Source organism: Anolis carolinensis, chromosome 2, assembly GCF_035594765.1.
Source record: "Anolis carolinensis isolate JA03-04 chromosome 2, rAnoCar3.1.pri, whole genome shotgun sequence".
Classification (NCBI taxonomy): Eukaryota; Metazoa; Chordata; class Lepidosauria; order Squamata; family Dactyloidae; genus Anolis; species Anolis carolinensis.
Genome location: NC_085842.1, coordinates 52,800,773 through 52,827,462, shown reverse-complemented (window position 1 = coordinate 52,827,462; position 26,690 = coordinate 52,800,773). Strand labels below are relative to the sequence as shown.

Genomic DNA, 26,690 nt, shown 5'->3' with positions numbered 1-26,690 from the left:
CAATGAAGAAATTATACTTCTCTGCCACCATTGTGACTACACAGTGTCTTCCACCAGAGCTGTCTCAAGTAACCAGAGGCCTTTTACAGTCTGACCCCAAAGAGGAAAACAAAGACCACTCAACAGTCGAGTGTGATACATTTTCACATTTTAAAGACATATTCACTTGGATCCACTCTGCCTTGCATGTAGTTGGGACAGATGCAGTAGATGTAATATTGGTTGCCTGCTTCCCCTGTATTATTAGAAACATTTCAATTTGTGCAGCTTGAGGATGTTGGCAGGATCCTTGGAGAGGTGAAAGCCCCCACATGTATAATCGATTTTTATTTCTGGCTTCTGAAGAGCAGTTAAAGGATGACAGGTTGAGAGGGTAAGGGAAAATGTGAATGCCCTATTGCAGGAAGGAGGCCTTGATGAGGCCATTCATTTTTTTAAAGGCCTCCCTGGGTCCCACCTTTCCAAACAAATTTCTGTTGTCTATTAATATTCCTTTTGGGGGGGGGAAAAGATTTTTGAGCACCTGGTGACCCAGTTTCAGGGGTTCCTCAATGTGATGGGCTGATTATCTTGATCCATTTCAATTTTGCTTTAGCTTGGATATAGGACAGAGAAGGTTTTGGTTGCCTTGGCAGATGGTTGCCTTGGCAGACGACCTAGGCAAGAAACAGACTTTATGGAATGGGATTTGTGGACATTGTTACACAGTGATTCCATTCTTTTTTGGAAGAAAATGAGAGGTGAGTCCTGTTTGATGCCACGTTGGTTAATCTATGGGGTCCCTTGGGGTTTTGTCATTTGTGCTGTACAATATCTGCTGGTTGCTGATGACACCCAACTCTAGCCCATTAGTACCAAGCTAAGCTGTTTTGGTATTGAACCAATGCTTGTTGTCAGTAAGGATAAGCATGAATGAGGTCAAAGACATTGAAACTTAATCCGGACAAGACAGTGGTGCTTCTGGTCAGTTGAAAGGCAGATCCTAAAACAGGGACTCAAGTGTGTTGGATGATGGTACACTTCCCCCCGTAAATTTCAGACTTGCAGCTTGGGTGTTCTTCTGGATTCATGTCTGAGCCTGGATACTTAGACTTAAGTCCAGTCATAGCTGTAGATGGGAGGGCATTTGCACAGCTAAAATTTATGCATCATTCCTTCAGATATAAGACCTGGCTACAATGATGCAGAGCTATACTAGCCATGTGATCAGGCAACTCACATAAGCAATTGAAATAGACCAAAAAAAAAACCAAGGCTGGGATTTACTCTTGAGCTACCTTGACACAAAATGTCCTTGAGAAATAATTCCATTTTGAAGAAAGATGGGTAAGCTTCATGCTTGTGCTCCCTTATGTGTTGGATGAGAGTATGATGAAATTCAGGAGCCAATACAGTTAAAATCACTGCTCTTAAATTTATCATACCAGAGGTCAGTTATAAGGACAACTATATGAGGAAAACCTGCAAAATTCTCTTTCCCTACAATAACAGTCACTCTAAAAATCTCTTCCTTCTCACTCCTTTCTCTTATATTAAGCATAAGCTTATTAATTGTCAAGGTTACTATTGGTGACCCAGAGAATGGGACCAGTTATTGATCAATTGCCAGGGGAACTCAGTGCAAGAACTCCAACAGCATTGAGTCACCCTCCGTTGCCTCTTATCTTACAAACTTGCCTTCACTTTCTCCATTTTTTAAAAAATAGAAAGCTTTAAAAAAAAACAGAAAGCTTTTAGTACAGCTCAGCCTTTGCTTGCTAATCTCAAAATTGTTGTTCAGCACAGCAGAAATCCCAGAAAATACACAGGAGATAAATATATTGAGCAGATAGAAAGTAATTATATTGTTATAAAGGTGAGAAATTAGACTTTGATTTTTATCCCTTTGCTCTTTTCCCCTCTACTAAAATGAAGAACATAGTGACACTGGCAATACATCTTACTCTTATCTCCACATACACACATTTTTTTCAGTTAGGCTAAACAGTACCATGGTTCTTTGGTCCAATCTAACAACATTTGGAGGGTTGAAAGGGGGTGGGCAAGCGGTGAGTGAGCAAGGGGGCAGGAAAGTGAGGGGAGGTCTGATGAGTAGGGGGAAGGCTACGGCTCATGTGCCCAGAGAGAGGATGCTCCGTGCCCTTTTTGGCATGTGTGCCATAAGTTTGCCACTACTGGTCTAGCTGAAGAATGTGAGGGAGTGCTGCTTGCACTACTATGAAGATCAATGGTCTGACACCAGTGAGGAAAATGAAAACAGCACCTTACAGCTTCAAACGGCTGTAAATTATCGTATAATACAAACAATTAAGCAACATTGAGAAGCATGTGCAAGTCCTGAAGGACATTGCCAACCTCTTAATGACGGCTGGGAGATTGGGCAGCATTACAACTGCCTTGGCTACCATCAAACACCAGGACTTTTAACAACCTTCATACTCTTCCTTGTCAAGTTCCAGCTAATGAAAAGTTTCTGAATAATTGCATTATGTAATCCCTTTCAACATTTATACCACATTTTAAATATGAAATAGGCTTTATTTCTTTATACTTTTCAACAGTTCCTACATGCTGGGAACTATTTCTCCCACTTTACAGTCTTAAATGGAGCCAGAGATACTTGTTTTTATAAGATTTTGCAACGGATTCATGGAAAAGCCACATACTATACAGTGGGCCCTTTATACCTACAGATTCAATATCTACAGATTCAATCAGCTATGGTTTTGCCCCACCTCCATAACTCTTTGGAAAAGAAAACCAAAAGGCAAATCTAGATTTTGCAATGTTGTGTTAGGGACACAATTTTACTCACATGTAGCATTTCAAAATATTAGAAAGTAAACAGTCAAAGTGCTATCCTTAAAGGGCCCAAGCACCATTTCCAGTTTTTTTAAAAATATTTGTTTACAATCATATAGCTCTCCAAATTCTAGAAGGGAACATGTGTAGCTCCTAGGCCTTCGAAAATTCCCCACTGCTAACTGAGAGAAACATGAAATATAAATACAGGAAAGTAAGGCTGGCTAAGTCACAAAGATATTCACATGTGTGTGTGTATGTGTGTGTGTGTGTTCCATTTGGTAGATAGGCAATGGGAGATGAACATTTGAAAACGGGGCAGGGAGAAAATTTGCACATACAGCTTTGCCCCACCTTCATAGCATTTATCTTTTGTGCTTATTTTAAATGCAATTTATTGTACAAATACACAGATAGTGAGGAATTTATCAACAAGAGTCTTCTGAACATAAGGTTAAGAGACTGGAGGTAGAAGCAAGGAGAAATTTTAGTGCAAGGACAAGAAGAGTGAAGATTTTTGGAGTGGAGCACAGCAAGAGATCAGAGGCAACATAAAAACTGAAGCTATAAAAGGCTTTAAAATAAGTAGCAACAGTTTAGAGCAGATAACGAAAGGTAATAGATGCAAGGGAAGTGAACGGCAAAGAAGAGTGGTATGATAAAAGCACCATGGATTAGGTGGATTACATTGGCAGCACAACTGTGAACAGAAATGAAAAGTACAAAGTGTAAAGTGAAGGCAAAGGCAGTCTACAATAAGCTAAACAACTATAGTTAGAGGAGAAATAGACAGACAGAAAGAAAATCTGACAAACCGATATTAGTCATTGTCCTGACAATAAATACAAGTATAGATTTTTTAAATATTAAGAAAACAAGAGAAAGGTTCACAGGATTTGAGCAGATAATCAATTTGATAACACTACAAAGAAAAAAAAAACAAATTCAACAGCAAGACCTGAATGAATCCAGAAACAAAAAATCAAAACCATAAATACTAACATAATAGAAATAGAAATAAATAAATAGGAATAGAAATAGAAAGGAAACTATTTACTTTTGTTTTGCCCCTACCAAGTTGAGACATTGGAAAACCCACACTCCACACATGCAGCTGATACTGGAAGTGTAAAGAATGTTTCCTGAACAGAAAAATAGAAATGGGGCAAGGAAGAAGGCAGTTTTGTTGCCAGTATTGATGCAATATTATCAGCACAATCTCTCTTTTTTTTTTTAAAAAAAAGAAAAAGATAAAACATAAAGTGAGAATAGAATTTAGGACCAAAAAGAGTGAGGAATAATATCAGCATGCTGACAGGAAAAGGATAGTGTATATGTGAATGCAAGTGCCTTGAACTCATCTGTCAACTTAGGGCAACACCACAAATTTTATAGAATTTCCTTAGGCAAAAATTATGCTCAGGTAAGTTGCTACTGCCTTCCTCTTAAATATGATCTACAACAGGTCTGGAACTTGTTTGAGGCCAGGAAGGGAATTGTATTAACTACAGAACCAGGTTTCAAATAAAGAAAAGTGTCAGATTTTAGGGTACAGGCCAGCTGGTGTGTGTATGTGTGTGCGTGCTTTTTTTTTTTTTTTTTGTATTCTGAATCTGAACCTTTTAGGGCTTTAATATTTATCACCAAAACTCCGACCTCTGCTTGGAAGCCAATTGCTAGCCAGTGCATCACCTCCATGACCTTTGTGATGAAATCATTTTAGGAAGTACCAATGAAACGTTGCTGTAATACAAACTAGATGAAACTGAAGCCACTGAAGCAAGCTGATAGTAGCTGGAGAAGATTTCTGTAGACAAATAAATTATTCTTAGAACAATTCAAGCCCGAACTCTTCCTAGAAGACAGGATGATGAAACTAAGGCTGTCGTATTTTGGCCATAGCTTGAAAAGACATGATTCCCTAAAAAGACAAATGGCATTAGGAAAAGAGAAATGTTGCATTCCAGATGGATAGCCTCAGCCAAGGAAGCTACAGCCCTGAGTCTGCAAGTCCTCAGTAGGGCTGGCAAGGATAGGGTTACATGGAAGTTTCTTATTCATGGGAGTGTTGTAAGTCAATGTGCACTTAGTCCTAGTGTTGAAATCAGCTTAGTGCAGTGGTTCCCAACCTGTGGGTCTCCAGGTGTTTTGGCCTACAACTCCCAAAAATCCCCAGTTTACCAGTTGTTAAGATTTCTGGAAGTTGAAGACCAAACATCTGGGGACCCACAGGCTGAGAACCACTGGCCTAGGGAATCATTTGACTGGCTGAGTTTATCAAGATGACTACGTTCCTTACCTATGACACAATCATTTGGTAGTTTTCCCACTTTTGTACAATTTAATCTCATTCTAAAGGGTTGAAATTTATTTTTTCAGGCTTAGCATCCATAAGAGCACTGAATAAAATATGGTCTGGAGTGCAGTTCCTAAGAATTTATTCATTCAATCTGTCTCTTGGGTTGAAAGAGGTTTCATATTTTTGAATCTTACACTGAACACAGAACAAAAAATTACTAGGTTACTTATCAAGGCTGGAAAAATGAGTGAGAAAATGGAGTGAGGAACATGTGTTACACTACCATTGAAACAACTGTACACAGATTCAGTCTTGGTGTGACCAGAAGACTACAAAGATGTGTTAGAAGAAATAACTGAAATTTTGTATAATCTTTATAGAAAAGTTTACAAAACATAAGAAATATGCATCACAGGAGGAGGAAAAATAATAAATCCTACAGAGGAAGAAACTTCTAATAAATCAAGTGGCCATAAAACATTTTTATTCAGGATGAGAGCAGTGGTAGCAAAAACAATAACATGTGGAAGTGACTGATTCCAACGTTCCTATTGTTTGAATGTCTGGCTCCCTAGGATCCAAGTCACTATAGAAGTTTTTCTGCAATTTCCTCTTTCACCATTAATTGCTTTCTCCATCTCAAACACTGCCACCACTCTATTATTTTCTTTGCAGTAGCTTGCTGTTCTCTTTCTTCTTCTATATAATATATGGGTATAGAATCTCAACCTATGAAAGTAGCTACCATCTCGAAAAATGTTGGAATTCAATAATGTTGTATAGAAGAAAATAGCCCTCATGATGGAAAATGAATAGATCAGTAGATAAATAGGGAAGTCCATCCTTTGACTCACTCCCTTTCTCTGGTCCCTTCTACACTGCCATATAAAATCAAGATTATATGCTTTGAAATGGATTATATGGCAGTATAGACTCATATAATCCAGATAATGTGTCTTATCTGCTTTGATAATCTGGATTATATTGGCAGTGTAGAAGGGGCTGAAGGATCCTAGTCTCTTTTTCAACAGCTATGTTGTTCTCTTAAATAAAGCTTTTTGTAATTTTAGCTACTGGTTTTGCTCCTTAAGTGTGGTATTCCATAGTTCCACCTGATATCTGCCTCTCTCTGCTACTATTAGAATTAGAGAAATTGGTTGTCTAGTTACGAGAGAAAATAAATGAACACAGAATTAACTGAAGGGATTTTTTTTCCACCATAAGATGCATTTGCCTATAGTTTTGACAGCTTCAAAAAGCATTCAAAGGAATTAACGGGGGTTAGGTCTATCAATGGCTATTAGCAACGACAGCTCAAAAGAAGCATCCATATTCATAGTACATATGATTACTAAATGCCAGAGGAAAAATAATGTGTTCAGCTTTTGAGATTCCCATGTGATAAGCGTTGGACTGGGTGAATCTCTCTTTTGAATCTGCAAACAAATCAAGTGCCACAATTAAGGCATTGAATAGTTGTCTATGTGTAAAGCCACCTTGAGTTTCCTTTGGGGTTGAGAAGGGTGGGGTAAAAATATGGTAAATAAATACTCTTTATATATGGGTCTACTAATAATTGGGGGGGGGAGAACAACAGAACACCCCCACCCTATTCTGTCTTGGATAACTCTTGAAATGATGGGAAAAATTAATTGATCTGATAATATCTTGGACACAGGAGTGATGGAACTAGATGAAATAGTTATTAGTACATTCTGCTTGGTGTATATACCTGTATAGCCATCATCCATAACAGACAAATAATAAAATGGGGTGGGGAAGACAGGCAGATATATACAATTTACCCAGCAATGTATTGCAAGTGTCAAATAAAAGTTCCTAAAGTACCACAGACTCTGCCAGTGAAATATTGGGTACTTCTCTAAAATGGGACCAGGAGATTCCTGTCATATTTATTTATTTATGAAATGTATACCCCGCCTTTTCCCAGTCAAGGGCCCAAGGCAGCTTACAGCCAGTAAAAACATACAATATAAAAATTAAAACTAAGTTAAAACCATAAATATTAGCAAAGGCTGTGAAACTAATTAAAACCCTAGTAAAATACATTAAAAACCACCCTGATAATATGTAATGAAGTCGAAGGGCATAACCTTCGGATATGAAATATCTCCATCTGAAACATATACAAGCAAACAAACAAACCACATTCTACCCTATCCACTCAGGCTTCCTAACCTCATATACAACTTTGATTAATGATACCATGGAGTTTTCTGGATCTGAGAGCATGTGAATGGGTTTCCATCGCCAAGTGGTGAATTGAACCCTGGTCTCCAGATCATGGCTCTCTTTGAGTATATTTACCTGGTTACAAAATGGTGCTTCTGTGTTAATTTATGCTTTAAATGCGATCAACTGATTTTTCTCAAATGTACACTGTAATTACTTTGTAAACAAAGCTGACATAGAATTCTTGTCATGTTAATGAAGGTTATTATGATGGATTAACCCCAAATTGTGATAAACAACTCTAAAAAGTTGCATCAGAACTGCTGCTAACATCTACCCTGTACATTTTTAGTATTATACCTGATTGCTGTCAGGAGACTATGATACAGTTGCCATAATAGAAAGTATTGATTTCTTCAGCTGACTTGTGTTACCTCGGGTAAGTTATTTAGCTTCTCCATGTCAAAGTTTGCTCATTTGAAATGATGAGTGTAATGATGCTTGAACTATTGCTGCCTCTGAAGAGGTCTAGTTAATTAATTTATGCTAAGAGCTTTGACACTCTAAGATGAAAGGTACTATATAAGAGCAAAGTATTATGTGCATCTGAACCCAAATCCTCTTTTCGGTTTGAACTTTGTTTTCTCTCTCGCTCTTTGGTAACTCTTTTAAGTCACCTTCATTATCAAGACAGCTCAAAATTCTTTGCATACACAGCAGCAGTTTCTAAGGTACCTGCCAGCCTAAAATAGATCGGCCTTGATTAAAATCACTGTATGTCATCCAAACAAGAGAAATTGCCAGCTTTATCTGGCACAGTATCGCTACACATCTAGCATTTTCTCTGACTGGTAACCTTTTGTGCAAGATGTTCTCTGAATCACCATTGGAATATCAGATGCGGTACAGCAGAAACAGAAAATCAAAGACAGGAGAAGATTAAAAAACCTGATGACCAGGAAGTCATGCCTGAGTGCTAAATATTAACATTTTCAACCTGGAACATATGGCATTTGATGATAGTAATTACCCATGTTTGACTTGAAGAAGCAGTACTTTTTTCACACATTTCAACACTAACAGGAAGCGCAAACATCAATATTTACAGTTTATAAATACTGAGTAATAGGGCAAACTGAGGATGACTCTATTTTTCTTCTCAGCCCACATGCCCATGACTGAATCCATGTGATCAAAAATTAAAACAGTCTGAAAGTAGCACATTATGAAATAATGGCCCAACTGACCCTCATTTGGATTGTGCTGACAATTCCTCTATAAAAAGTAGCACCATGTTTTAGTTGAATTAAATAGTGCTCTTCTGGACTGCAAGATTTTCTAACCACTTCACATGTATAACCAAATTCAAAATCCTGGCATCCAGTTATTGAGGCTATTCAAAGTAAGATGACCTGGGTATGTAAAAAAGGTGTGATTTGGTTTTAACTTTGAAATTCATGAGCATTCAGCCTACTTTTACATCCTCTTAAAAAGAGGAACTGTATTGTTACTGTTTGATACTTCTGAGGTGTCTCATATTCAATCACTTCCAACTTAGCATGGATTCATAAAATAAAAGAATATTAAAGGCTTTAAAGGCTGTGTCATACACATAAGGGAAAGAAGAATGAAGCTAAACCTATGATAAGAAACATCAGCAACTGCAGTCTGCCTAGGCAATCAGTTTCAATTATGAGTTTTATAATCACATTCTATGTTTATTGTGTTTGAACTTTTGTTTCATGTATTTTAATATGTGTATGTTTTAATGTGTGCTTTTATGGTTGTATTTTTAACTTACTATGTGATTTATGGAGGTATCTGAATGTGTTGTACACCCCACCCTCGAGCTGAAAGGAGAGGTGGGTAATAAATAAATAATATTATTGTTATTAACATTAGTAAACAAGAAAGACCTTGCCACTGGATATTGTATGGGCTATAGATATCTCAGTTTTCTTTGCTGCTCAGACTTATTTTGTTGTTTAGCTGGCAGAATTGATGCAGTTTGATACCACTTTAACTGTTATGACTCGATGCTATGGGATCATGGGATTTATAGTTTGGCAGGACCCATTTCTTTTTAGCAGGGAAGGCTGAAGTCCTAACAAAACTACAGCTCTCATTATCTTATAGCATTGAGGCATAGTAATTGCTGTTTTTAAATTGTTTTAGATTTTAGTCCGTCTTTGGAAGCCGCTCCAAGCCCTAGGAGAGTGGCGGCATATATGTTCGAAAAACAAACAAACAAATAAATAAATAAATACATAATAGATAAAGTAGTGTCACACTGCATTAAATCTACAGGAAAAATGTGCCCCTGACCAGGTTCAACACACAAAAGTAAGCTTGCCACCATTTTTTTTACCGGCTGCAACAGAACACTAGGTGTCAAAAACCACTAAAGAGAGGGCTTTGGAAAACTGCCTCCTGCAGAGAATTAGTGAGCTCACCTGCAGCTACTGTGTCCTCTAGAAAAGAAATAACTTTAACAAAGCATTAAACCTGGGGGGGGGGGGGGAGGAGGCACGTCAGTTCTCCTTTCTACTCTAGCACCTCCAAATCAAGAGAGAAAAAAGAGAGCTTTTAAAAGGAAACCAAAGGTAGATATCTCCAGGTTGATCCCTCTTTGTTCTCTGGGAAATGGGAGGCCTCCTTAAAATGCCTCAGAAAACTGCCTCCTGCAGAGAGAGAGAAAGAGAGAGGGGGGGCACATGCCTGTAGCTCCTGTTTCCTCTAGGTTAGCATTAACAAAGCATTAAACCGGCGGGGCAGGGCGGGGTGTCATTCCAGTTCTCCTTTCCACTCCAGTGCCTCCAAATCAAAAGAGAAAAGATATCTCCAGGTCGATCTCTCTTCCTTCCCTGGGAAATGGGAGGCCTCCTTAAAATGCCTTGGAAAACTACTTCCTGCAGGGAGAGAGTGTACATGTGCCCGCGCCTGCTGTCTCCCCTAGAGCAGCATTAACAAAGCATTAAATTGAGGGGAAAGGCACACCAGTACTCCTTTCTGCTCCAGTTTATTTGTGTCAGGAGTGACTTGAGAACCTGGAAGTCACTTCTGGTGTGAGAGAATTGGCTGTCTGCAAGGATATTGCTCAGAGGATGCCCAGATGTTTTGATGTTTTTACCATCCTTGTGGGAGGCTTTTCTCATGTCCCCACATGGGGCTGGAGCTGATAGAAGGAGCTCATCCGCATTTTCTCAAGATTGGATTTCAGATCAGCAACCCAACCCTCAAGTCAGCAGTCCTGCCAGCATAAGGGTTTAACCTACTGCACCACTAGGGGCACTGCTCCAGTACCTCCAAAGCAAGAGAGAAAAGAGGGCTTTTTAAAGGAAGCCCAGAGTAGAGACCTCCAGGTTGATCCCTCTTCCTTCCCTGGGAAATGGGAAGCCTCCTTAAAATGTCTTGGAAAACTGCCTCCTGTAGGAAGAGAGTGTGTGCACACATGCAGCTCCTGTCTCCTCTACAGTAGAAACTTTAACTTTAACAAAGCATTAAACCCAGTCTCCTCTACAGTCAGAAGGAAAAGGATTGCAGAAAGAGTGGTATCTTAACTTTGATGCTTTTAATCCATGTCTTAATGAAGGATATAAGGACAAACAATGTCTAAAATGATGGGAAGGGGAGCCTGGGAAGCCCCCCCCCCCCCCAACTGCCTCCAATGGGCTGCATAGAAAACAAATCTTTCAGTTTCCTGGATTGAAAATGGATTTCTGTCCTACTGAATTTGGGAAGCTCCCAAAAAACAGATTGAGACCACCACCAGAATCCAGAACACTGAAATGGATCATGGTTTACCTGGCTTGCACAAGTCTCAAAAGCTGTTTGGACTTACCCACTTTATTTTGGTTTAAAAGTGCTATGAAAAACCACATCCTATAATTTGTTTCAAAAAAATTACCATAGAACCTCAGGGCAACAAGCAGCCTCACTTTTTTCTCATGATTTTTCAGACTCCATAGTGCAGAGTTTTTCAAATTGTGCTTCTCCAGATATTTTGGACTTCACTTCCCACAATTCCTAACAGCTTGTAAGCTGTCTGGGATTTCTGGGAGCTGAAGTCCAAAACACCAGGAGGAGCAGTTTTAGAAACACTGCCATAGTGAATACCAGATCATGATATCCTAACATGATGGCCTATTTTCAACTTATTCACACTTTGATAATCCTTTTCTCACTTACATTTGTAGCCCTCCCAAGATGTTACACTTCTGCACCTTTGTTTTGCAATTCTCTCGGTGGACAGAGGGTTGCATACAAATGATAAACAAGGGCAGAAGGGGACAGAGGTCACAAACTTACTTTTATGTGTATCTCAGTAATCAAAGTGAAGATGAAGAAAAGTGATGGATTATTTTACAATAAAGATTACGTCCACATATAAAGACAATACAAACTTTCATGTATGACTTATCTGCAGGGAAGCTCATTTAATAATCAACTCTCGGTTTCCCACACTTTTCCATTCAAGCATACTGATTACACATTTTATGCAGAAGGTCTTTTTTTCTCTTGTTCTTGGTTACAATGTGGAAATAATTCAACCAGTGAACTCAGTGCACCCTCAATATAATAATGAAAACAGTAAAACATCCCCAAGGGCTTTGTGTGTCTGAGGTCATGGGCAATTTCACAAACAGGTCCCTATCTTTTATGAAAGCAAAGCTTTGTTTTGCATTTTTTTTGTTTTCCAGAAGCATATTTTATAGTCATTCTTCCCTTGGCTTATTCAAACACAACAAATAAATCAGTTAATCATTTTTAAGAATGAGATTGCCTCATTATAATCAGCCTCCTGCAAGTTTCTTCCACCCCAAAGGATAATACACATAGACAACTAAAATAAAACTCCAGCCATGTTAGCATAGCTTTTAGAGAGATGTTATTATATTGTTATATTTTATGAGTAAAACTTGAATTTGTAAGGCATAAGCAGATATTGCCTTACAAATTAAAAAGTACAGAAATATGATAAAAATGTTTTACAGTTAAAACAGGTTTTGTTAACAGCACTTTATGTGCATCCAAATGATTCATTTCTGGGTTAATTAATCCAGATATGCACAAGTTTAGTGTCTCAGTCTGCAGTTATACTACTCCCACTTCTACTTCCGTTTCATGACTTACCCTATAGCAAAGGTCCCCAAACCAAGGCATGTGGGCCAGATGTGGCTCTCCAAGGTCATTTACACTGCCCTGCCCTAAACTTTAGATTTAGGGTCACCCTAAGTCTGAAACGTGGAGCCCCCACTGGTGCAGTGGGTCAAACTGCTGAGCTGCTGAACATGTTGACCAAAAGGTTGGCAGTTCAAATCCGGGGAGCAGGGTGAGCTTCCGCTGTTAGTCCCAGCTTCTGCCAACCTAGCAGTTTGAAAACATGCAAATGTGAGTAGATCAATAGGTACTGTTCTGGCGGGAAGGTAACAGTGCTCCATGTATTCATGCCGGCCACATGACCGGCATGAATGTCTATGGACAATGTCAGCTCTTCGGCTTAGAAATGGAGATGAGCATTAACCCTCAGAGTCGGACACGACTAGACTTAATGTCAGGGGAAAACCTTTACCTAAGTCTGAAATGACTTGAAGATACACAACAACAACAACAATTGCATCAGTCAAAAGCAGTCCCACACTTCTCACAGATCTGATAAGTTTATGGTGTTTAAAATTGTTCTTCATTTTAAATATTGTAAATTTTGTATTTTTTTTTTTGCACTGCAAATAAGTTATGTGCTGACGGACCATGAATTGGCCCTCTGTTTAAAAAGTTTGAGAACAAGAAATTTCAATTAAAAAATCAATCCGAAAAAACCCGGGATCAATTTCTCCAGAGATCAATGTGAGTATTGTACCTTAACTCTTATAATAAAAGAAATATTTCCTTTTTCTAAATAGAGAGGTGAAAGGCAAGAGCTTAGTCCATCCCAGGAGAACCTAAAAGAAGCACCCCTCCATAACAGGAAACTATATTTAATAGCAGGTTTCTGGTTAGTTTACCTCTCTGTGCAGGAGAAAGTGCGAAGAGGCTCATATGTGTGGGAGTTCAATGCTTTTGCACAGGATGATTTACTGAACTGAGCTGCTGTGAATTCTTGTGCTTTGTTTTTTTTAATGCTTGTCCTAGACCTTTTCATTTATTTTTATGAATTTACATTTAATTTTCATTTTCTTGTTATATTCAAATTTTCTTCAGATTTATTTTTGAGGTTATAACAGATTCTGTTTGACTCTCTTGGTTCCAATATCTTGGTAAATTATGGTTTCACTATTTTTAGTTTTAAAACCAAGCTTTTTTTTAAAATATTGTTTTTACTTTATACTAACCTGACAAACAATGATATCATTTTTAAAATAAAATTGAACTAAATAACAAAGGCAGAAAGAAAAACAATAGCAATATGGACCAGAAAGCTTAACAAAAAACAAAAAAAAGAAAGAAAAAGCTGTGGACTCTATATCAAATCTAGAGGGCGTCCCAAAAGTCCCCAAAGGCAAATTAATAAACTCATTTTTATATTACATTATATTATATATTTTAATATTTATATATTTTATATTTTCAGATACCCTAATAGAATGTCACTGCCAAAAGAAGAAAATAATAAATATTTTGTACCTAATGGTATATTTAGCTACAAATTCCCATTTTCCATATGTACGGTGACTTTTGGGGCACCTTGCATGTAAAATATACCATTCATTATAGATTACCAATTTTCTACTTGTCAAAAACTTGTTTCTTCTCTAGATTTCATGCTCATTACAACTATATCTCACTATTTCAAAAATGAATATTGTAAAAAATGAACTACTTCCCTTGATGCTTCAATTCTTTTCTCTATTGCATTTGCATGATGAATAAAGCAATAGAATATTGTCCAAAATTTATGATCCTTCCTACTTTTTCTTACTAATCCAACATGCATGCTAATATTTCCATTCGGAAATGTGGCAATTTAACCATTTATGAAGACATACATCTTTTGCAATTTTTACAAGGTGCAATTTCTTGTATTTTTTTTAAATATGTTTTTTATTGTAGATACCAGTGAAACAACAACATAATCCATCAACATACACATCCAATCACATATTCTCGGTAACATTACACTTGTTAGTTCCACTTTTATCTCCCATTTATGTCCAGTAGTTTTTCGCCCCTCCCCCCTCCCCCTCCCTCTGGGAACAGTACTTTCTTCCATTCAGATATTATTTTAATTGATCAATCGTAAGTAGAGAATGATTCAATTCTTTATATTTTCTTTGTCCTTTGACTTTATCTATCAATCTTCCCCATTTCAGCTCCCAATTCTTTTTGATTCGGCCTGATATATATTTAGTTCTCCTTTCAAGGATATAATCCTGAAGCATAAAATCCGCTAGGTATTCATACCATTTTTTAACTTCTCACTTTGTTCGCTCTTTCCAACCTAAGGCAACTGTTGCTTGAGCAGCAACTAACATGTATTTTATAATTTCCCCCCAGTCCTTAGTAATTTTGTTCTTATCTAATTTCTGGATGAAGAATTCTTTATTTTTCAAAATCATTTTATGTCCTGTTAAATCTTCAATTTCCTTCTTTACCTTGTTATAAAATTTTTGTACTTCATCACACTCCCACCACATATGAATATAAGATCCAGTTTTCCCACATCCGTGCCAACACAATTTTGTGGTTGATTTAGTTATATAAGCTAATTGGATTGGGGTTCTATACCATTTAGTCAGTATTTTCCTTTGAGTTTCTCTTATCCTTATCTGCTTGATTTTTTTAATTGAATTGATCCAGTATTCGATGTCAGAGTCGTTAATATTCATGTCCTCTTTCCATATCTCGGCCAATGTTTGTTTCAATTTATATTGTTTTTCAGTTAATATCTTATAAATAAAACCCATCAGGCCTTTTTCCTTTTCTAATTTCCATTTTAAAATTTGGTCAGAATCTGTTTCTGGACCTTCCTTTTTCTTCCAATTCATAATCCTTTGTTTCAGTCCACTCCAAAGAAGCCAGTTACTTTGCCCGCAAATGTCTTTTATCATTTCCCAATCCTTAATTGTCCCATCTGGGTTTAAGAGGTCTTTTATCAATTTCATTCCATTTTGTTTAAAATTTGTTATCGCTTTACCAAATATCTGTTCCTTTTTATTATTTAAAAACTCTATTGGGAGTATATCTACTTTATTTATTGGCAGTTTACCTTGCCATTTTTTCCAGCACTCCATGGATGAGATCATTGGCCCTCCTTTAATTTCTTTCAGAATTTTATTATCTACCCATCCTTTTAAACATAGGCAATTGTGCCATCTGTTTATTGTTTTTTTCGATTCTGACCCATCTTCTTGAGTCATCAAAATCTAATTCTAACAATCTTGTTAATTGGCAGGCTTCATAATAGTCTTGTAGATTGGGTGCCCCCCATCCTCCGTTCTGTTCTAAGGAATAGAATACTGAATTGGGAATTCTATTTTTATTTCTACCTGTTATCCAGGTTTTTATTGAGTTGTCCCATTTCTTAATTGTTTTACTGGGGATACTATATGGAAAGGCTTGAAATAGGAATAGAAATTTGGGGAGAACCATCATTTTGACTATCTTAATTTTGTTTGACATATCCCAGTTCCGATTATTCCAATTACGAATTTGATTGTTTACTTTTTTCCATAAATGGTTATAATTTAATTGAATTATATTGTTTAAATTTTTGGGAATATAAACGCCTAAATATTTTAACTTCTTTTCTCCTAATCTTATCCCAGATATGGTCTGTATTTCTTTTAACTCTTTCCAAGATAGATTTTTATGTAAAATTTCTGATTTTTGAATATTAATGGCCAACCCTGACAGATTCTCAAATTTTTTTTACGGTCTGAATAACTTCTTTTATAGATTCCATTGGTGATCCCATTAAAACCATGGCATCATACGCAAATAAATTAATTTTGATTAATTCCCTTGCAATTTTGAAACCTTTAATTTTGTCATTCTCCCTAATAAAATTTGCTAAAGGTTCTATTGCCAAAGCAAATAGAATGGGGGAGAGTGGACAGCCTTGTTTAGTTCCACTATTAATCTTAATTATTCTTGTCCTGGTTCCATTTATAAGTAATTGTGCTTGATTACCTTTGTAAAGTTCCTTAATTACTTCACAGAACTCTCTCCCCAGATTATATTCTTCACAGACTTGCTGAAGATAATGATGGTTGACCGTGTCGAATGCTTTGTAGACATCCAATTTTAATAACAACAGTTTTCCTTTTTCTCTAGTAGCTTGATTGATTACATTGAGTATATTTCTAATTGGGTCTGCGAGTCTTCTATTTTTAATAAAACCGTATTGGTCTTCCCCTATTAGTTTTGGGATTATGTCTGTTAATCTATTAGCAAGGAGTTTTGTAAAAATTTTATAATCAACATTGCATAGGGTGATTGGCCTGTAAGAGTTGGGATCGGACTCGTCTTTATTGGGTTTTAAGATTGTGATTATTTCGGATCTTTTCCATGTTTCCGGGATTGTTCTATTCTTTAGTATCTCATTAAATAAGATTTCTAAATTTGGAATAATTTCAGATTGAAATATTTTATAAAAGTTAGAGGTAAAACCATCAGGACCGGGGGAAGAGTTTGGTTTAAGATTATTAATAACTTCTTCAATTTCCTTACTAGTAATAGTTTTATTTAGTCCTATTTGGTCCTGTGGGTCTAATTTTCTTACAACAACTCCCTCTGACCTTTCTGTTTCTTTGTTTGCATACAACTTTTCATAATAACTTGCCATTATTTCCCTCAAGTCTTCTTCCTTGGTTTTAATTTGACCATTCTCATCCTTTAATTTTGTTACCATGTTTCTCCCTTTCTTTTTTTTTAAATAGCTTGCTAATCTCTTCGTGTTATTTATAGAGTTGACATGGAAGTCATTTTTTACGAATAAGTATTTTTTTGTTACTTCAATTTTTTCCAAATCTTCTAATGCCTTCTTATTCTCTTTCCATCTTTCTTTATTTTGAACTGAAGGATTTTTTTGGAAATTCTGAAATAATTTGTCTCCTTCCTGTTTTAGTTCCTCTCCTCTCTCTTTTAATCTTTTTTTAATACCCCATTCCATTGTGATACATTTTCCTCTAATCACTGCTTTAAAGGCATCCCAAATTGTGTTTTCCTTTAAGTCAGGCGATCTATTAATTCTAAAATAATGTTTTATTTCTTCTTTTAGCTCCTGTTTATCTTGATCCTTGAACGTAACCAATGGGTTAAATCTCCATCTATATTCTATCTTCCTACTGCTAATTCCTAATTTAAGAAAGAGTGGAGCATGATCTCCTGGCCACCTACTTCCCACTGATGTTTCAATTATAGGCCATGCATTGTTATTACCCACAAAAAAATAATCTAGTGTAGAAAATGAATTGTGCCTGGCTGAATAAAATGTGGGGGTGTCCACTCTTTTTCCAGTTCTTTCATTGACTTCCTGAATATTCCATTTCTTAAAATTAACTTTATTTTCCCCCCCATTCTTTCTTTTCTTATACAGATCTAAATTCTGATCCCCTCCAATAATGATATCCCCCTCTGCCTCTTGATCTATTTTTTTAAAGATTTTATTAATGAATCTTTTTTGTCTCTGGTTGGGACCGTAAACACTGATAAATGAAACTTTACAATTATTTATTTTCCCACATACCATTATAAACCTCCCATCCCCATCTGTGATTACTTTTCCCGTTTCAAAATTTAGGTCATTTTTTATGATAATAGCTACTCCTCGAGATCTCCTTGAACCCTTAGATTCAAACTGAGTTTCCCAATTAGTAAAGTTTAACAGCTTAGTTCTTGTATCCTGTCTATGTGATTCTTGCAAGAGGGCGACTAATCTGATTTTCAGATAAAAGTTTGGATAATCTATGCTTTTTGACTTCTGATTTCAGACCGTTAATATTCACTGACATAATGTTTAAATCACCCATCAACATTTAAATAGCATTCATTTTGCATAACATTCCATTTACTTTTCATTCCCTTTATTTCACAATTCTGAGTGGCTGTTCCCTCCTTTCCCTTCCCTTCCCCTCCTCCCTTCCCTTCCCCCCCCCCTCCCTGTCTGGATTTCAATTCCTCCTTGCTGACTATGGAAGGAATGGCAAGGAAGCTACTTCCTGCCATTTACCAGACAGCTTGCTCAGGGCCGGTGTCTTGCCTACCCTCCCTCCTTGATTCTTTTGGTACAACACTGATCCCTTATCCTAGTCCCTTATCTTAACTTCAAGGGCGAAGTCCTCTCAGAATTATACCTCAGTTTGTTTCGAAGACAGTCACCTTCCCTAAACCATTATACAATATACCAAAACCCAGCCTCCCCCTCATTGTAGATTTTCCCTTACAGTTATTCACAATCTTTCCTTTAAACTGAAATTGCTGGGTAGCATAATTCTGCTGCCCCCTTGGACTTTAAAGTTAGTTAAACTGTTTATCTGTGCTTCTGGTTTGCATGCATTGGTAATTATCTTTCTTCCCAGTTTTTTGTCTTTTCTTTCTCTCTGCCTCTTCTCCTCCCCCTCTCTCCTCTCGTGGGGTGTCCTTCGGCACTTCTTGTCCATCTTCTGGCCCTCTGCCAAGTGTCTTATCTCCGGCCATGCCTTGGTAAATATCCAGCTCTTTGAGCAGTTCAATGCCTTCTCTTAAAGTCTTAACTGTGTATTTTTTCCCATCTCTATGGAACAATATTGTGGCAGGGAAACTCCACATAAATCTAATTCCAGTCTTATTTAAGCTTCTAGTTATCGGACGTAGAGCCTCCCGGTCCTGCCTCGTTTCCTTTGCCAAGTCTGGGTATATAAATATTTTGTAATCCTTATAGTGTAGGTTCCAAATAGATCTCAGCTTTTTAAAGATTAGATCTCTAGTTTTCTCTCTGGCGAAAGCCACAATGGTATCCCAAGGGAATGCAGACTGAGGCTTCTTGAAGGGGGGTGATTTATGAGCTCTCTCAATATCATTTTCTGAGAGGCTTATGCCATAGTTAGAACACAGTACTATCACAAACTGACTTAAGTCCTTAATATTCTCGGAGACCCCTTTCACACGCAGATTTCTCCTCCTCAATCGGTTCTCAGAGTCAATTAGTTTAGTTTTCAGAAACTTAGTCTCTTTTTCTAACTGCTCAATTCTTGACTCATTATCATCAGCATGGTGTTTAATTTCTGACAAGGTTGTTTTAATATCCACAAATTCAGATGCTAAACTTTTAATCGATGTGTTCATCTCTGACATCAAAGTCATCAAAAAATCCAGTTTCTCATCCGAGGACATTACCTTTCCTGGGATGATGGAGTTATCTCCAGCTTGTTCCATGCTGATTTACGATGGCTCCGGACTCCGGACGCTGAAGGGCTGGAGGAGTCAGGATGAGCCTGGCTGATTTATGTCTGTCTTGCTCTGAGCACGCAGAAAGGCTTCAGAAGATTCTCCCGCTTTCTGCGTTGAGCTTTCAAAAGCCTTGTAGATAACTTTTCAGCCGGCTACAATTTAGATTAGGACTTTAATTGCATTTCAGTGGAGGGAAGAGCGTGGATCTAACACCATTCGCTTCCCATGCTCCGCCCCTCGTGGGCGCAATTTCTTGTCTTGTTGCTATCAGTATCATGTTTATATACCATTTATTTTTCAAAAGTTCATTATCTTTGTGATTATTGAAAATAATAATAGCTTTTCACAAAACAATGCCATTTTGTCTTATTTGCACAATGAAATTAGTCACCTGCATTCAATACTGCCTGACCTTTTTACATGAGACCAAAAGTGTTTAACATATCACAACTCCTCAAGTAGACAGTAGAAAACAAGGTATGGGTTGGCCTTTGAAGGGAATTTTTTTAAAAAAATCACTAAAATCACCAATATATTTTCAATACCCATGTGTTCAATAGTTTCAGGTAGTGGCATTATGCTGATTTAACTCTCATCTAGGTTGCTATTGTTCATAATGACTGACAGCAGTGATTTTAGATAGGAGTTTGACTAGTTTTCCTAGTCAAACTAGGAAGCTATAGGGATTAAGATGCAATCTTCTGCACATTAAGCATATGGTCCAGCACTGAACAATAAGAATTACTATACAAATATCTACATAATGTGAAATGATCAATAGTGACCCACACTGCAGAATTAGTGCAGTTAAATATCACCTAAACTGCCAGGGTTCAATATTATGGGATCCTGGGAACTATAGTTTTAAGAGATGTGTAGCCTTCTCTGCCGAAGAGTGCTGGTGTCTCACCAAATTACAACTCTCAGGATTTCATAGCATTGAGTAGTAGTAGTAGTAGTAGTAGTAGTAATAATAACAACCCTTTATTTATATTCAACCCTATCTCCGCAAGGGAACTCTAGGCAGATAACAGTACACATACAGGACCAACATTCAATGCCGTTTTGGACAAACAGGACAGAACAGACAGAAAGGAGGTATGTTGTGTCAAAGCTTTGGTGCCTTGGAGGTTGTGCGCGGATTCAGCCACAGGGAGGTGCTGTTGCTCCATTCTCTATGATGAAGAGCCATCAGGACTTCCTTCTTTCTTTTAGTCACTGGCATTTCTGGCCTTTTTCTTTTATGATGTCATAAAATATCTTCCCCACTTATTAGCAGTACCTAATTTCTCTAATTACAGCTCTAAGCTGTTTTTGAACTGCTTAGGTAAATAGTGAGCTGGGCTTGACAGTTGGGTGCTCACCCCAACCGAGCTTCGAACAGGCCAACTTTCGGTTGGTAGATTTACCAGCTGTGCTAAAGCCTAGCCATGGCAGTTAAAGTGTTGCTAAACTGCAATAATTCTACAGTCTAGTTGCACCCCAAGAAATCATATGGAATGCCCTTTATCCACTTGTATAATGCAACCCCCATATATGTGGGGATATGCTCTCAGACTGTGTGGATACTTGAAACCATGGATAATAGTGAACCTTATTGTTTCCAATGGGGCAAGCAATGGAGTTCCCAAGAAGAGGATGCACCTCGTACAGGAGGTTCTAAGTGAATAAGTGATATTGTGGATAAGTGAAATCACATATACTGGTTCTGTGGAGATGAGGATCATACTGTATTCTTTAGTTTGAAATAATAACATTGTTCTCATTACCTTCTCCAGAAAGCATGTCTTCATCTAGGTTGTACTTGTATACATCTGCCATACATTGACTGAACTGATAATTTGCTTAAACATTTCCCTGTAGTGCATTCTGAGTTAGTTGCTATTTACCAAACAACAACAAAACAATGTTCCCCAAAAAGAAACCCCAAGGGCACTATGTAAGTATGTATACATAATCCCTTGGATACCTACTAACAGGGTATCTGAATTAGAGTCAATGTGTTAATGCAAGAACAACTTCAATCTCATGTGCCTCTGTGCTATTTTTCTCTTATGATATAGTTCTTACAACCTTAAACAGGAGATAATTATATATTGTTCTATAACCTAAGAGGAAATGCTAAGATCAATCAATTTTTTATACATTGTTAAATCCAGATTTATGAAAGCAAACATGATTAGTATTCTGGCTTACAGCAAAAAAGAAAAAAACAGAGGGAAAAAAGATGCTATTACACTGCTATTTCTGACTCAAAATCTGTCTCTTGAGGCACAAGTGGTTTATAATTGGAATGACGTGCAAAGAAACTATAACCCAGAAATAGCAATGGTTCAGTTTTCACAGGATATTCTTTATTATTAGAGGTTTTTCAGTCTTTGTGAGATCTGAGAATCTGTCATGAGAAAACTGCACTGATACAAAATTGGTTGTGAAAGACTGTTCTAATACAGAACAAGAACATCACCATTGTGATGCTGAGAGCTGTGGTATACCACTGTGCACCAATTGTATATGCAAAAGCTAGTGGTACATTTTAATAAATTTGATTGCTGGATTGAATTTTTCGATGAGGGAAAACCTTTTGTCAAAATGTAAAGCAAGTACCGTTCAAATTAAACATCTTTTTGCTTTTTATATGTGGTTCTGTATTCTAATCACAGTTCAGCTAAGTGGTAAAAGTAAAGGTTTCCCCTTGACATTAGGCCTAGTCATGTTCAACTCTGGGGGGTGATGCTCATCTCAATTTCTAAGCTGAAGAGCTGCCGTTGTCTGTAGATGCCTCCAAGGTCATGTGGCCAGCATGACTGCATGGAGCACCATTACCTTCCCACTGAAGTTGTACCTATTGATCCATTCACATTTGCATGTTTTCGAACTGCTAGGTTGGCAGAAGCTGGGGCTAACAACGGGAGCTCACCCCACTTCCTGAATTCAAACTGCCGACCTTTCAGTCAGCAAATTCAACAGCGCAGAATTTTAACCCACTGTGCCATCGGAGGTTCAGCTACTACATTGCAAATCTGATTTTTAATTTATTTATGTACTACTTTATTTTTATCCCACCTTGCTCCCAATATAGGGGCCTTCAACAAATATGACAAAATGGAAATTAAAACAATGCAAATCCATTAAAATATGAGTATAATATAAATATGAGTCCTCTCTGGGAGATAAGTTCAGCATATAAATAAATAAATAAATAAATAAATAAAATCAATTTTTAAAAATGTTTTCTTTGTATTATTATAAATAAAAATATAAAAATGCATTTAAAAAATTATAAACCACCCCAAAATCCCACTCTCAGCATATCCAACAGTCCATCTCTCATCATTCCATAAATGCCAAATGGCAGAGATACGTTTTCACCTGCCTGTAAAAGGCAACCAGGGAAGGGGCCATTCCGGTCACTTTAGAGAGGGAGTTCCAGATTTTGGGAGTAGCCACCAAAAAGTCCTTTCCCTTGCTCCAACACAATGAGCTTGAGAGGGTGGTGGGAGAGAGAGAAGGCACTCTCCAGGTGATTATAGTAGTAGTAGTAGTAGTAGTAGTAGTAGTAATAAGGACTCCACTGAGTGTCCTAAGTCTTAGTAGAATTTTATTCTTGGGGTTCTTTAACCATGCTCACAGAATCTTTTAAACCTAATACAACTATGCATGTACATTTAGAGTAACTGTATAAATCTATAGTCCCAGAGAGTACATAAAAAAATTAATTCACACGTCATATCTATGGTCTGAACTATTAATGCTGAGGCATAAGTTTACCTTGTTTGCTTGTTCATGAGAACTAGGTCAAATATGCCTCTGTCTTTGTAGAGTGCTGTCTTGCAGAATTTTCAGAGCATGGACTTTTAAGAAGAATGAATGTATTGGCATGGGTCCCAGTACATCATTCTACTACTGCTCAGTTATGGATGGCTTCAGCATGTCCTTACATTCAGTCATCTCAAAAACATCTTTCCATGCTCTGATATTTCTAAACTGCGCTGTTTTGCTCTGAATAGTGTAATATGTGATGGCCTTGATGTGCAGTGAAAAAGCAAATGCCATTTTGCAAGCAATTTCTAAAAGAAACAAATAAAATTTAGCAATCACAATAATAACAGCTTTTAGACATAAGCCCAAATGCCTTAAATAAATATCTAATATCACAGGGAGTACAACTATGTTAGTTGCTGTGTGCCTTTAAAGTGCTTCTGATTTATGATGACTCTATTGCAAACCTATCACAAGCTTTTCTTCCCAAGATTTGTTCAGAAGAGGTTTGCCATTGCCTTCTTCTGATGCTGAGAAAGTGTAACTTGCCCGAGGCCACCCAGTGGGTTTCCATGGCTGAGTGAATATTAAAAGCCTAGTCTTTTGGCATCCTAGTTGAACATCCAAACCAATAGAACACATGGGATTATCACACTGTATGACTATGTCAATGAAGCTTCGGTGTTCACACTTGCTCACAGGAGACATATGTGAACCTGGGTATGTATGTTAGGGAAACACCATAATCTTCATCTTCAATACTGAGACATAGAACACAAGTGTTTCTCTCAGTAGTTTTGACTCAGCACCATCTTGTGGACTGTACAGCATACTGTTGAAGTTGTTTGAGGTATGTTTCATATCTTGTACCTCAAACAGTATAGTATTTGGTCTTATAATACAGGATTTGTGCATATAACATATGGGTTCCACATTTCAATCATTTCTACTTTTGTACAGTGCTCTGGCCCCTAACCTGTCAAATAAAACAGGTATTAAACTAATATCTTTTAGTTTAGTAATATGCCTATAGGAGAAATGAGTTAAGCATTTTAAATATAAAACTAACAGGAATGTATCAATTTTGAATAAATGCTATCCCAAATTCATATTTTGGACACCCTTGCATAAAAAAGGAACTAACATGAGCACAAAATTTCTTTTCCCTCAAAAATGACTGTTGTGCTCCAAATTTAAAGTACCAAATACTACCATAAGTAGTCAAGAAACAGTTGAAATATAACAATCCAAAACAGAATTGCAGACATTTCCTTCTTGTTGTGTGTATTAGGTAGGATTTTGCTGATAAATAATATTAATTATGTTGTACACAACATCATTATGGTCAAAAGAGGCAAAAGAAATATTGAGAGATAGGGGAAGTAATAGTCTGATATTCAAGGCATTCTGCTATTAAATTGATCTCCTGATAGATAATTATTTCTGTAGTTCTATTTTATGTTACTTCTCAATAACATTCAGCAAATATATACTCTAGGACAGAATTCATAAGCTTCATTTCCTCCAGATATTTTGCATTATGGCTCTAGTCAGTTCTTAATGCATGTGGCTGGGACTAAGACCAGGGGCCAGTCAAGCATTTTCACAGCAGCTATCCAGCACACAAAGCTGATCTGGGTGAAAACAGTCCAAAGAAGCTTAATGTGGTCTTGAACCACATTAACCAAAGTCACAAGTTGTTCCAAATTCTCTTCCAGAAGCCAGAGAAAACCATGGGAAAACAGTCGAGCTGCTTCCAAGACAGAACCAGCAGCAACTGTTTACAAGGCCATCTTGTGTTCTCTGTGCAGCCTGGTGACATGGAATGGCATTCCCCATTATCTCATTCTCCTTGTTGTGGCCAGTCGGCACAACATGAGTCATGCTGGTTACTTGTCATATGGAATGATGTCAGCTGGAGTGATGAGTAACTGATGAAGAGAGAGGGAAAAGGAGGAGCGGTTCCTCCCCCTTCCCTCCACTGCATCACTGATGTCACTAAGTGTTGAATCCACTGGCCACTGCAACAAAGAGAATGAGGTGGGTGGGAGTAGTGCCAAATCTGGTTTGGTGCTGCTTGTTTGGCAAGATTACAAACATCTGAAAACTACTCTTTTCACTTTTAATATTATGTGGAAAAAAATAGTTTCCAAGCAACTTGGTTCTAAAAAAAAATCAAATGACTTCACATTTGCACAAAACATACATTTCATTATTTTAAAAAGGTTCTATATTGTGAAAAATTTTCTTTGCTGATTTTCTGAATGGGATAGCTAGATATACCAATCTTTTCTCACTGAAGATCAGAAAATTCATTGTACCCTTATTCTGCAAGCAACCAGGTTGTGACAGGCTGTTGTAGAACATGTTATTTAATCATGGACTTGAAATACATCTGGGGACATATAAGACAACAGTGAAATTCAGAGATGGAAGAACTTTCCATTGGCTCAGCAGGGATCTATTGCCATTTACAGAGAGTCCCCGAGTTGCAAACATCCAACTTACGAACAACTCTTAGTTACAAACAAGGGTAAGACAACAGGAGGTGAGAGAAATCCACACCCAGGAAGGCAATTTACTCCTGAAAGAGTTATCATGGTATCATGGGGAAAATGGTGCTCAACTGAAGATTTCTCACCAATCCTTGTTTCCACAAAAAGCCACATTTTTGAAATCCAATTATCACAGGGACAGGAAGTGAGGCGAAATCTTCTAAATGGGCAAAACAAACACCACAAGGTTAACCTCTTCCCTATACTATTCAAAGCTAAAGAATATATATTTTGTCTGGAGTTATACTTAAAAAGGTACCTGTTTTGACTTACAGTAGAGTCTCACTTATCCAACATAAACGGGCCGGCAGAACGTTGGACAAGCGAATATCTTGGATAATAAGGAGAGATTAAGGAGAAGCCTATTAAACATCAAATTAGGTTATGATTTTACAAATTAAGCACCAAAACATCATGTTATACAACAAATTTTACAGAAAAAGTAGTTCAATATGCAGTAATGCTACGTAGTAATTACTGTATTTACAAATTTAGCACTAAAATATCATGATGTATTGAGAACATTGACTACAAAATGTGTTGGATAATCCAGAATGTTGGATAAGCGAATGTTGGATAAGTGAGGCTCTACTATATATACAAATTCAACTTAAGAACAAACCTACCGAATCTTGTTCATAACTTAGGTACTGCCTGTACCTTTGTCTCAGAACTATAACCATCAACAGCCAGCAAAGAAATCTTGTAGC

The 26,690-nt window shown here is 37.2% G+C and overlaps 1 protein-coding gene across 8 annotated transcripts in view; it reads right to left on the bottom strand.

Annotated features, from left to right (window-relative positions):
* The window catches only part of cntn4 (contactin 4), a 727,084-nt gene that overhangs the window by 228,502 nt on the left and 471,892 nt on the right, over nt 1-26,690 (bottom strand). The window lies entirely within an intron of this gene.